The following is a 14,206-nucleotide window of genomic DNA, read 5'->3' on the forward strand; positions in this document are numbered from 1 at the left end:
GTGGTCTTCGCCAATACGGAAAACAACGCTATCTCTGGAGCGTTGTATACGTTTTATGTTCTGTGTAGCGTCCTCTTAATAAAAAAATCTGATATCTTTCAACGATATTATTTTGTCGTCTAATTAATTTTATTTTTGACCTTTTCTATACTAAGGGGAATCACACATGAATAAAAAAAATACTTAAAATAAAATTTGTAATAATCATAACGGGATATTTATGTTGAGAAAAAGACATTTTAGTCGCCAAGTAAGAATATTTTAAAAATACACTGCTGCTTTTACAAATTAAGATTTTTCTTTAAAATAGACTTTTCTAGCTTATTTATAAAGGCAAATTTTTTATTTTACCAACAATTTTAGCTTCGATGCGAAGCTGAGAAGGTATTGGTTTTACTAAGATGTGTTTTTTTTTTTGTGTCTGTTACCACTTTTTCTCAGCTCTCACCGAACCGATTTCTTTCAATGATACGTCAGAAGATCACAAATCGTATCTAGTCGAAGACATTACCCTTAAAAATTGAAAAAAATTCCCTCGTTCCCCGTAAAAGGGGGAAACCTCCAAAAGAATTACAAATTTAAAAATCGCTAATTTTCGAAATTTTTTCAATTTTTTTTACTTAAAAGTGCCATAACTTTTTCAAAAATAAACATATCAATATAATTCTTTTTTATATAGATGCATAATATCATTACCTTTCATTTGGTATATTTTTTTCATAAATTTAACCCTTAACCTGCCCACAAGGGGGGATTTAAAATGACAACTTTTTCACAAAAAATTAATTTTTTTAACTTAAATTTTGAAAATGTTCCGGAAGGTCTGACACTTTTATATATATCTTAAATTAAAGCTAATGTAATATGCTTTATCATGAAAAAAAAAAATTTCGGACTTTATCTTATCTTCATGGTGAAAATGGCTACCGAATGCTATTTTTGTGTGAAAATTTTCGATTTTGTATTTTCCATTTTTAACTTTATTATGCTATAACTTTTTGAAAAATGTATGAATCATTACAATTTTTTTATGAGAAGTAGTATTTATATAGATCTTTCATTCGACATACTGTTTTTTTAAATCGGACCATTTCCCTAAATACAGGGGGGATTCAAAACATAAAAATGCATATAGAAAGTAGAACTTTTTCAACGTAACTTTTGAAAGTGTTCCGGAAGGTCTGACACTTTTATATATATCTTAAATTAAAGCTAATGTAATATACTTTATAATGGTAAAAAAAAATTTCGGACTTTATTTTATCTTCATGGTGAAAACAGACATTAAACTTAATAAAAAAAATACGATTTTTGTAAAAAAATTCTTTTTTATATTTTTAACTTTATAATGCTATAACTTCTCGAAAGATGTATGGATCAATATAATTCTTTTTTTTGTAGATGCATGATGTCTTTACCTATCATTTGGTATATTTTTTTTATAAATCTGACTTTTTACCTGCCTACAGGGGGGGATTCAAAATGACAACTTTTTCACAAAAAATTGACTTTTTCAACTTAAATTTTGAAAGTGTTCCGGAAAGTCTGACACTTTTATATATATCTTAAATTAAAGCTAATGTAATATACTTTATCATGGAAAAAAAAAATTTCGGACTTTATTTTATCTTCAAGGTGAAAATGGCTACCAAATGCTATTATTGTGTGAAAATTCTCAATTTTATTTTTTACATTTTTAACATTATAATGCTATAACTTATTGAAAAGTGTATGGATCAACATTATTTTTTTATGGGAAATACTATTTTCTAATAATCTCTTTTTTATTCGACATACTTTGTCTTAATCAGGGTATTAATAAGGAACTAGCAGTTTATGAAGCTTTTTGTAAATTTTTGTTAATTTTGTAAAATCAAGATCTTTTAGTAATTTAATTAACTAAATGGAAATATTTATGTTGCAAGTAAAATAAAATGGTAACATTTATTTTTTAATGATTCATTTTTATCAACTGAACAGTGTTATACAGGATGATTGACTAACTTTACTATTGAAAATATTATTATAGATATAAAACTATTTTGAACCTATGAATACTCAATTATTTGATAATAACAAATTAACCTAATAGTTACCTTATTGAATTTACGAATAAATAACAAAAAATAAGATGTTATTTTTTATTTAAATATTTAGTTTATAATGAAAAGCAAAATAGCAATGTTTATTATCTAATTCAATAAATTTCATCAAATGTAATACATTGATAGTATTAAACCCAATTGAAATAATTTAAATACTTTTATGTATTATGGAAATTCAAAAACTCAAATGCTTCAATCAATTATACATAATTTAATCAACTGAATAATTAATTTAATAATTAACAATTAAAGATAAAATGTGTTATACTGGACATCTCTGTTTAAGCTGACAACTTTTTTCATATTAGATCCAATTATCATTTTGCTGAAAATTTTAACTTATTATATTAAATTGATAATAATAATCATTTTATCAATTTCAGATTGCAATGTTTGCCGAAATATTGGGCATCGGGGGCGGGAGTATCCCAAGAAAGGTGGTTATATTTTTTAACTTAATGGGTTGATATAAGTCGTTCAATAAGGAGATTCTTATCTTATAGCTGTATGGTAATTTCTAATAGATATCTTTTGTTTTGTAACAGAGGCTCCACTAACAGCGGAGGCTGTGGCGGTGGTGTCTCCAGCAGCGGTGGCGGTTCCAGCAGCGGTGGCGGCTCCAGAAGCGGTGGTGGCTCCAGCAGCGGTGGCGGCTCCAGCAATTGGGAAAAAAAAAAATTAAATTTTTTTTTTTTTTTTTTTAATATAGATTATTTTTAACACTGAGTTTATTAATTTATAGTTTATTTCGCTTTTGTTATAAGTCAAACGTGAACTCATGTTGATTAAAAAAATACAAACTAAGTAGAAAATATATACCAGAACAGTATAACAGAAACGCCGTCGAACCGTCACCCGAATTCGTCGACGTCGGGTTGAATGACGTCAGTAAAATAATTCAATCGCTTTTAAATACGACGGAAATAAAGACTTTTAATTCTTATTTTTATTTCTCTCCCATTGTGTGTAGATTGCCGCCACCGTCAGAGTTCCAACGAACGAGCCCTCGACGTCGCTCCGTCCGAAGTGAGTTTAGTCATTTCGAATATTATAATAAATAGTATAATTATATATTATATATATATATTATATATCCGATTCTTTTTCTTCATTACTGCTACTATGTCCGGTTGGTTGTATAGTTCATATACGTCATCATTAGTTCTACGCTCATATTCATTGGTTTCCTCATTCTTTTTGTGGCCAAAAATTGTCTTAGAAATTTTTTTCAAATATTGCTAGCTTTATCTTATCCGTTTTTGTTGAGGGCCACGCCTCACTTGCGTATAAAGCAATAGGCCTGACAAGTACTTTATACATTTTTATTTTCGACCTTTTTCAGAAGATTCTAGACTTAAAGAGTGATTTTAACATTCCAAGACATCTATTAACTGCAGTTATTCTTCTTTGTATTTCATTGTGTCCCCCATTGGTTGTGTCCAGACCCACTCCAAAGTATTTAAAAGTTTCTACTCTTTCAAATCTCATTTTTCCTACTTCTAATTCTGTTTGGTTGTGAAATCTTCGTGATAATATCATGTATTTTGTTTTGTTTTCATTGATTATTAATCCTCCTCCTTACTTTTTTTCATCAAACTTGATGTTGTCGTTTTTAGATTTGCTTCTGATTCAGCTACTGTCATAATATCATCTGCGTATGCTACTATAGTTACTTCTGCGTTTTCATGAATTTTAACCCCTGTGTTGAGCTCTAGGACATGTCTTACTACATATTCTAGTGCTAATTAAAAAGCATAGGAGATAGTGCATCACCTTGTCTTAAACCATTTTCTATATTGAATTCTTCCGACATTTGCTGATTGTATCTAATACTACATTTAGAAATTGTATTACAGGTTTTTATTAATTTTACCATTTTTTCCGGTATTCCAAATTTTAGCATCACAGCCCACAAGAATTCTCTGATGATCGAGTCATAAGCTTGTTTATAGTCAATGAATAGGATAAATAAGTCTTGATTGTATTCTTAACCTTTCTCTATTAGTTGTTTTACTATGTGAATTTGGTCCAATGTAGATTTACCTTTTATGAATCCTGCTTGATATTCTCCTACTATTTCTTGATAGTATCTTGTATACTGTGCAAAGCAAAGATATTCCCCTGTAATTTCTGCAATCCAACGCATCTCCCTTTTTATATATTAGGCATAAGATAGAAGTATTCCATTGTACCGGCAATATTTCTTCCTTCCATATTTTTCGAATTATATTTCCCATCCGTTGTACTAAAGCTTGGCCTCTTTTTTTTGTGAGTTCTGTAGCTATATCATCCTCTCCTGGCGATTTTCCATTTTTGAGCATTTATATGGCTCTATCTACCTCTTCATATGTTAGTTCAATCAGATCTTGTTTTATTATAACATCTGGTTCAGGTACTACTGTTTCCCTGAAATGGTCCGAACTTCCACTTACTCTTCTGTAACTTCTTACATCCGTTATATATCTTCTTCTTTTTGCATCAGGCATCCAGGTTTCCTTATGAATATTTTTACGAGGAAAACAATTGCTACTAATTGTCATGTTTGATGCTAAGGCTAAATTTATTTGCCTTTTCCCATTGTCGTTAGACATTTTGTGTAAACTTTCTTTTCCAATGATCCGTTTGATAGTTGGTTCCTTTCCAATTTTGGCATTAAAGTCACCAAGCATTATTTTTATATGGTTATTTGAAAGTGTGCTATAGACTCTTCCTATATCTTCATTAAATTCACTTTTTTGGTCTTCATCCTTGTCTTCCGTAAGCCCATAACAGTTAACTAATATTATTTTAAACCATCTAAATTGTATTTCTAGAATAAAGGTAGTCGTATTGTTCTCGATGCAAAGGCATTGTTAAAGGAGTAAACCGTTGACGAAAACGTTTGGACGTCGACTCCTAGTAAAGTGAACGCAACAAAGAGATGCTACGAAACGTCCTCATCTGATGTAAGTACATTCAAATATTAATTTAATAATAATTGCATACATTTTCTTGACCATTATTCTCGATATAATTGTTGTTTTATGATAGTATTCTCCAATCAGCTTTAGTTTTGATAACCGTCAAAAAATATATCGTGTTACGAGTTAGTCTGTAGTTAAAATAGTTACAATTTTAAAACAATTTGCAATATTTTTATCTTTTATTTTATTAAACCTTTTTATCAAAGCTTATTAAATGATTTATTTAACTCATTAAAATTAACGAGTTAATTTTTTATTTTATAAATATTAGAGTTAGCAATGGACTTCAGGTATACAGTAATTTATTTATAAATTACACATAAAAAAAAAAATTAGACATTAAATATATAATAGTAATAATAATAATAGATAACATGTAATGAATAATCAAAAAATATATATAAATATATGTTATTAAATATTATACTTTTTAAGAAAGAACTTCACCCTGGGTAAAGAGTCATGAAATAAGTCTAATTTATTACTAACTGAATTGCAATTCATTGTCATACACGATTATCGGTGAAAAATTACTACAATTTTGCTTGTGCAAAGGAATGTAGAATAGTGAAATATTACGCAAGATAACAGCAGGAACAAGTAATGGAATAGTACTCAATATTTCAGGACAATCAATAGTGTTTTTAATAGTTAAAGTTAATTCATCAATTTATCAATGAAAAAAGTTAAAAATAAATTTGATAAAATCTTATTAAAATAATGAGTTCAGTAAAGTTAACAAAGCGTTCAATGAACGAAAACAGCTGGCAAAAGATGAAATAGACGTTTTTGTGGGTGAAAGTAATACAATAAAGTTGCTGGACAAAGATACGCAGTATGATGATTTAGTCAATTACTTTATAAAATGGCAGTTGATAGAAAAATATGTTATAATATTTCCACAAGTTTACTTTGTGGATATTGCTTTGATTATTTTGCTACGCAGTAAAAAAAATTATTTGTTGTACTCGAAACTGTTGTATTAGATTTTGATTATTGCCGCGACTTGTGTCTGAAATTCCTTGAGGTATACGCCTCTGCCTGTGACGTGGAAGGAGTACCATTCAAAGAGAGCGAATGGTCTATGCAAACAAGTCCTCAGCATCACGACGCAGAAAAATGTTACGATAATTTTGTAATTATGGCGATGATGAGTCGCGTTTTATTTCATAAAGACGCATCATTGATGGACGATTGCGTGAATAAGGTTCCATTTATTCGAATGGAAATCAGAGACGAAATTATCGAACTAATGCAAATATATTGCAAATAACAACATGTATTATACGTTACGTAACATGTATTAGTTATTTATTTAAGTTATTTTGTGGTGGTTTTTTTTTTAAATGTCGTCTACGGGAAGGAAGAAAGATGCCATTTGGTCAAATTTTGATGTTGTTAAAGATAATAACAAAAAATCAGTGGCCGCTAAATGTAAAGAGGTAAAGTGATTATGACTGGACTAGTACTACGTATGAAGAAACATATTCAAAAATGTGTTCCATCTGAAAATTCTCAGCTACCATTAACAACTATCTATGATCCGAGTCAGATGAGAATTTAACTCTAGATGAGATATCCAAACGCCTAAAATATTCAAGGGATGCTTACCCAGATAATAATACAGGTAAATATGAATTTTAACTTTTTATTTTTTCGGAATTATGGTGTTATTTTTAACTCTCAAGGTTAGATTAGGTTAAACCGATTCAATAATATTGCATGGTCATCGTCTAAACTAAACCCAAAATACAATAATCAGATATCGAAATTTAAATTAAATTAAATTAATTTTTTTAATAAAACTTTAATTAAAAGAATTAATTAATGAATTGTAAATTATGTGTTATACACATAGCAATTTCAATATATTAATATTGTCAAAATACTTTTTAAAATGTTTTGAAGCAAATATTGTGACAATATCTAATAAATATAATAAAAAATATGTTCTATTGAAATATTTCTACAATGTGCTTAAAATATATCTTTTTAAATATTTGCTTATAAATATTATGAAAATATATTAATTAGAATAAATATAGAATATTTAACTAGAAATATTTGTTGGTGTTTTTTTTTTGGGGCGGTTGGTGGAGGGCGTACCCACCAGGTGTCGATTGGATCAATCGAATACGTGTCAAATGCAGGAGTGTTGAGGCAGGCTCCTGCAGCCAACCATGAGGTGGATACAGCGACTGCAGGGAGTGGTGGCGACCAAGCCACTCCCGCCGGTGAAATAGCCGGGAGGCCATTGGCGTTGGAAAACTCGGACAACTTGGATACTGGATTTGGAAACATGAATGCGGCCACACCTGTTGGTGCCTCAACTAAGCCCTCCATAATGGAGAGGCTGCTGAGTGCGTCCAGGGTGGGGTCGTGCAAGTCAGTACCATCAGGTGCTACACCGATGGAACTTCTACGGACCAAACGTCTGGGGAAGACGACGCTTTTCGTGGGAAGAGGAAGGAGGTATCCCCAACGGCGGAGGGACCAGAGGTGGTCACCTTGGACGACACTCCTTCAGATGCTCCATTCCCGTTGGTGGACACGCCCAGAAGAGCGTCTGAAACGAAGAGGCGGAAGTGCGTAGAGATCGCGGCTGCCGACTTATTTCACGAGGACGGCACGCCGCGGTCGAGGCTGGACCGGGCCAGTTCCAGGACTGTTCTGACGGCTGGACTAGAACTGGTGGTTCACCAGGTGGACATCCTGGAATGTGTCATGAAGGCAGTACCCCCGCACGCCAAACTTGGCGTCGGCGCCATGGCGCTTATTAGAAGTGTGCGCTCCATGCACGATTTGGAGCTTACCCGCACAGCTGATGAGGATCTTCCGACGGTCGATTCGTCGACACAGTCGGAGCCTCAGAAGGTTGCGGGTGGAAAAGGGTCGTGCGCGGGCGATCGTTGGCCGGAGAGTGCGGGTGGCGCTCCTCCTGCCACTGTTCCTCTGGCTACGCCATCAACCAACAGGGTGAAGAAGCGAGGGAAGTGAAGGAGTAGGAAAAAGAAGAGGGCGGTAGTTGCGCCCGAGGCCCGGCCGGATAATAAATCAGCTAAGTCGAGTGGGACAGTGTCGACAGCCCTGGACCGAAATCGTTGGTCGGAAGGCAAAGAAAAAGAAGCCGACCGACCAGGTGTCCCGGTACGAAAGGCCAGCCGCCCTAAAGCCGAAGCCTCCTCCTCCAATAGCGGCGGCAAGGAACCCTTCTGCTGCACAGCTGAAGGCGAAGGTGGCCCGCACGGAGGCGGTGGTAATTGGGCCCCTGAAGGCAGGACAACAGTACGCGTCCGTTATGAAAACGGGACGGGAGGGGTCCCGCAAGGTTCGGTTCTTGGACCCTTGCTGTGGAACATCGCGTACAACGTGGTGTTCCGCGTTCCGCTGCCACGGGGATCACGTGTCATCTGCTACGCGGACGACACGCTCGTGGTGGCGGAAGGCACCTCGGCGGAGGAGGTCGGTATCCGGGGGCAAAGGGTGCGTTGAGCGCCGTCACTGCCTGGATTCAGCAGGAGGGGCGGCTTGTGCCTAGCGTTGACTGTTAGTCAGCGTCGAGTCTGTGTTTCGCTGCGGTACTGTACGGACGTCGCTTGTGCGCTGCTCTCAGCAATTGTGCGATTAAGAATCGAGTTTTTGTTTGTTTTTTGCGCTGAATATACTAAAAGAAAGGGCTTTTTAAGCACTCTCTATTGGTAATAATTCTGAGCGAATTCGATTAAAAATCGATTCGACACAGACAAAGCTAGTGTTCTTACACAAAAAACCACGCGGTTTTGTGCGGTAAGTGCGATTTCTCAGTTTTTAACTTGGCTTTTCTCCGGAACGGTTAGTTTGTTTACAAAAGTCTTTTTACCATTAGAATAGTCTTTTTCAAGATAATCTAGTGGTATAACTTTTGGTAAACTTCGACTGGAGGGGAATAACTTCGGGTTTTCTTAAAGTTTTCGGATATCCAGACCTCGTATCACCTCGTTCTGTGCATCATTCTATACATCTTTTCAAGACGCATATTTTGGTACTATTTTCGTGGAGATCGGACAAAAATTCAGTAAGTAAATTAAGTTTTACTTACAAATTTCGGAGGGGACACCGTCTACGGCGGTGTAAACAACGCCATCAGGAGTGACGTCATCACTCAGGAATTCCAACGGCTAACGGTTTCGACCCGAACTACCTACAGGGCAAGCGGACGCGATAACGGTTTTGACCCGAATACCTGGTGAGTTATTATTGACTATGGAATTTATTACAGGTACTGACCCTAAAATACTGTCGGGGTGCGTTCAAGTATGCAGAGAAAATAGTTTGCCTGAAAAGGAGACTATTGCACCCGCAAAACGAAAACGCTCCGAAGGTGATGTTGTTGTTGAGTGCAGAGGAGAAGAAGGTCGCCTGCAACAATGCAGGGACATAGGTGCGAGTCTTTTTACTCTAGTGGAGGGAGAGAAGGAAAAGAAGAAAGTCTCGGTGGCTTTCTGTATAGCGATGAAAGGAGTACGAGGAAGGTATGAAATACTCTTTGACGAGGTATTCCGCGAGAATACCATATTGGAGGGTAGACTGATGGAGGCAAGGGCACAAATCGATGCACTGGTCTCCAATACCAGAGGGGAGGCAGTGGTCGCACTGGACCCCTCTAACGCTACAAATGCGCGGATCTCGGCAACCCCCCCCCTCATCAAGGGGAGGAAACTCCAATGTAGGTGGGCTTCACGGAAGTGAAGAAGAAAAAGAGGAGGAACAGGAAAAAGAACCAGAACAACCGAGGGGGAAATACCGGGAAAAGCGGTGGCAACGCCAGCGGAACCACCCAAGGAGAAAAAGAAGAAACCTAAGGGCAAAACCACAGGAAAAACCAAGAGGAAGACACCGCCCAAAAAACAAGGCCAAAAAAAGAGTGGAGAAAGCGAGGGCCGAAGCTCCGGCTGCCGCCTTTGTTATTTCCACTCTAGGGGTAGGAGCAGGGGAAGCCAAGACCAAACTCTGGTCGGACCTCCTCAAAACCACCAGATCACGAGCACCAAAGTTCTCCCCCGAGGCGACTTTCAATGCCCTTAAGACAATGGAAGGCGCAGATGTAGCTGATATAAGACAGGAGAAGGCCAGATGGCCTAAGGTTATAGTATACGATGTTGACAGGGAGACGGTCAAGGAGAGTATCCGGCCGGAGGCAATCGCCGATCAAAATCCGACTCTCGATATAGAAAAAAATTCGGCCAAGGAACAGATAATCCCCGTCTTTATGAGGGGCCCCAAATCCGGTGACCGGTTATGGTGGGTCTATTCCGTCAGCCCGTTGTTCTTTCAGAAGATCAAGGGCAAAGAGTCTTTGTGGGCATGAGTTTATGTAGAGTAGTTGAGTATGATGATGTCGTGAGGTGTAATGCCTGCCAGCGCTACGGGCATATGGCTGCCGGGTGTAAACTCGGCAAAACCATATGCAAGCGGTGCGGTAAGGAGGGGCACAAAGCGACGGACTGTAAGTCGGCTGCCCCTAGCTGCGCAAATTGTGGAATGGCGCATTCGGCAGACCACAAGAAGTGCGTGGCTAGATTGAGGGCGGTGGTCACCATCGCAAGGAGGACTGACTACGGTAAGTCCTCAAAATGAATTCGGCGTCCTTTTCGGTCGTGCAGCTGAACATGAACGGTCAAGAGATCGTCAGTGAGCAGCTGCACCATTTCTGCACGTCTTCAGGCGCGGAGGTTCTGCTCCTCCAGGAGGCGCCTGTCTCTAACGGAAGGGTAAAGGGATTCGAGTTTACAGGGGCAAAGCAGGTGCTTTGCTGCGGAGAAGGGAGGGACGCGGCCGCCATCATCGTTCTAAATCAGGACGTTGAAGTAGTCGCAGTGAGAAATTTGATGGACAGACATTTCGCCGTTGCCAGTCTCAGCAAAAGGGATGGCCAGGCGATAGTTTTTGTATCCGCTTACTTCAAGTATAGTGTTAGGATACAATATTTCATAGAGAAATTAGGATTCGTACTAGATAAACTAGAAAACAACAATGTCGTCATAAGAGCAGACGTGAATGCGCAATTGAATGGTTCAGTCGGCCGGGCAGCCAGAGTGGCCCGCATGGAACTGCTCATAGCGGAGAAGGACATGTTAGTGCATAACAGGCCCGGACATCTCGACACGTACGAGAGGCCAGGCATGGGATCATCTAACGTGGACATCACTCTGACAAGGGGCAGCGCCATGGTCGATGCCGTATCTGGATGGGAAGTGGTCGATGACGTTACCGACAGCGACCACAGGACCATCAGATATGATGTTCGTTGTGCTAGGGGGTCATTCGAACACCAGGTTTAATTTGAAGAAAACTGACTGGGATAAATTCAGATGGACACTGTCCCAACATGTGTCGGATGTGTCTGATACTATGGAAGGCGACCTTGAGGAGGCGGCGGGGGCACTAACAGACGCACTCGTGCGTGCGATGGAGTCCACGGCGTCTCAGTCTCGCAGGTCGAAAAATTCGAATGGTGGAATAGGGTACTTAACGAGTCCAAGTCTAAAATAAATGACTTTAGGAGGAATCGCGATTATAAAGATCATGACAAGGAGGAGTACAGAAGGCTCAGAAATGAGCATCTGCGTAGACTCCGGTCGGCAAAAATGGACTCGTGGCGCGGTTTTACAAAGTTGGCAAACACAAACGTTTGAGTACACTGTACAAGTTTTTATAAAATGTTTATGTTAAGAAATTGGTATATTAATAATTCTTAGTACTTAAAATATTGTAAAATTACACTATAATTAAATAATGTAATCAAATTGCATAATATTTTTAAAATAAAACTTATAAGTAACATATAACATGTTTGTTGTTTATTTACCTAAAAATTCATATATAATTAATTTGAGCATTGTTATTGTTCTGAAAAAAAAGGGATAGAGTAAAGACATTAGTACCACTATGCGTATATGGGTATAAACTATACACAGGTATAGTAATGACAAGCCATTAACTATAGTTTTTCATATAAATACCTTATACTCTATTCTAAAAATTTAATATTTTCAATTCTATTAATCGTGCCTATACATCTAACACTTCAAACATTATGCAAGTCAAGTCGATTTTTGTCTGTAAATGTGTTATCACGGAAGCAGAAAATTTTGTTCATGCAGACGAACGAAAGTTGTTTATTGAACAATTCGGAGAGATACAACCACGAGTTCATGAAGACGGGTTTCACTATAATCCATCGGAAGAAGACTATTTGGAGGCAGAAGATGTTGATGAATATGAGGAAGAAGAAATTGAAGACAGTAGTGAGGATTCTGATGGTATTTATGTTAGCATTTAACTTTATAAACAAACTTCTTGACACGGTCCCGCGGCGTTCTCTATACACGGAGCCCCGCGACCCGTAACACCTTTATCAGTAGTCAAAGTCCAGCAAGTGCTGCACGTCCATCTACGACCCACCGCAAATATACATTAAGTCATCTCCGTGACACCGTTCTGATCGTATCGCTTGCCGTTACGACATTGTGCCTTTCGCATACATATATGTATATATCTTCTGTCAATATTACTTACTGTGTTTTTGCTTTCTGATATTACGCCTCCTAGGGCAATATAATAAAGTTTTGTTCAAAACACCAAATAAATAATACAACGTTTATTTTGAACCAAAAAGTGTTGTGTTTTTTCCCTAGTATTATAACTCCACCCGAGTGCGGTAAAATACCAACCGCAACATTCTTAACAATGTTTTTATTTTTAGATGATAAATGATCATCAAATCATGAACGAACCTATTCTGATCATGATCTAGAACTATTACCAAGCAGTTGTTCGCCAATGATACCTTTTATAGATTCATTTTTACTGCAATCATGGCAGTTGGAAGTAATAGAAATGCATATGTTAAATCAGAACAACGATTCTGCCAGATTTGTTAGGCGGCTGTACAATGACGTCTATAATATAACGTTGGATCGTGAACTCGCGTGTAGCACACCTGCGTTATATTATAGACGCGTCATTTGTTTAGACCTTTATCAAATTTGTTGGGTCTGGTCACAGAACCGAACCGTCTGGGCCACTTGATCCGTGCAAATTTCTTCTAATACATTTATGAGGAAATTAAACTCACAATGAGTAAGCGGAGAACACATTTTGTATGGGCCAACTGCAAAAAGGTTAATATCCGGCTAGTAATGGACGGAAAAGCAATGTCAAGCCACATATTTGTGTGTAACACAAGTACTAACTAGTCATTATGCAGAAATGATAGTGGTTACAACACATAAAGAAATATTTAGTCATGAAAGCACTCTGCTTGAAGTATGTGACTTCAAAAGATGTGTATACTGTCTAAAACGATTGCATATTTGACTAAATTTTAATGATATACAAAATACAATACGGCGTTTTGTCCGACCTGTCGACAATAACGATAATAATTATTACGTAAAAATGTTGTTTGAATATTTATTTTTGTTAAATGAATAATATAAATATATTTATAGATAATTTTTTTTTTATTTAATATAATTTCAACAATAAATTTTTTTACATAATAATAATATTGTTTACTAATAAATAATACATTTTTGTAATCTGTTTATTATTATTACATTAGTTTATAAGATGCAACTACATATCTTGAGTTTCAGAGATGTATTCATGACTAAAAAAATAATACTATTTGATATATATTTAATAATTATTAGCATAATTATGGTATGCGTACTCTAGTTTATAATAACTGTAAGCGTAGGTAGTAATACGGTCTTTTTCATTAAACTGCTTATCATCCAAACGGTTTAATGTCATTTTCATAATCTTAATGGTGTATATTTGATTCTGAAATGATCTGATTGACACATTCTTTCTGTACGGTGTATAAGTCGGGTACTTTACAACAGGACAATAAGGGTCTACGGTTCTCTCATAAATATTTTTTACAACCATCGTACCATAATATTTAATAGAATCACTAATTGCAGAAAGGGGACATGTCCACTTTTTGACGACATTTAGTTATCACCGAATTTGTATTTATCTGCTTTAAATACATATTTTGTGTGAAAACGGGAATAGTCCAATAAAACGTTATGGAAATATCAGCTTTGAAAGATGGTGTTTAGTAAAGAAAGGGGACAAGTTCAGGAC

The 14,206-nt window shown here is 36.6% G+C and overlaps 1 protein-coding gene across 5 annotated transcripts in view; it reads left to right on the plus strand.

The window, feature by feature from the left end:
* LOC126903091 (uncharacterized protein C05D11.1-like) overlaps positions 1–14,206 on the plus strand; it is a 234,923-nt gene that overhangs the window by 60,558 nt on the left and 160,159 nt on the right. The window lies entirely within an intron of this gene.

The sequence above is a fragment of the Daktulosphaira vitifoliae genome, unplaced genomic scaffold, assembly GCF_025091365.1.
Source record: "Daktulosphaira vitifoliae isolate Bord-2020 unplaced genomic scaffold, ASM2509136v1 Scaffold_3, whole genome shotgun sequence".
Taxonomy (NCBI): Eukaryota; Metazoa; Arthropoda; class Insecta; order Hemiptera; family Phylloxeridae; genus Daktulosphaira; species Daktulosphaira vitifoliae.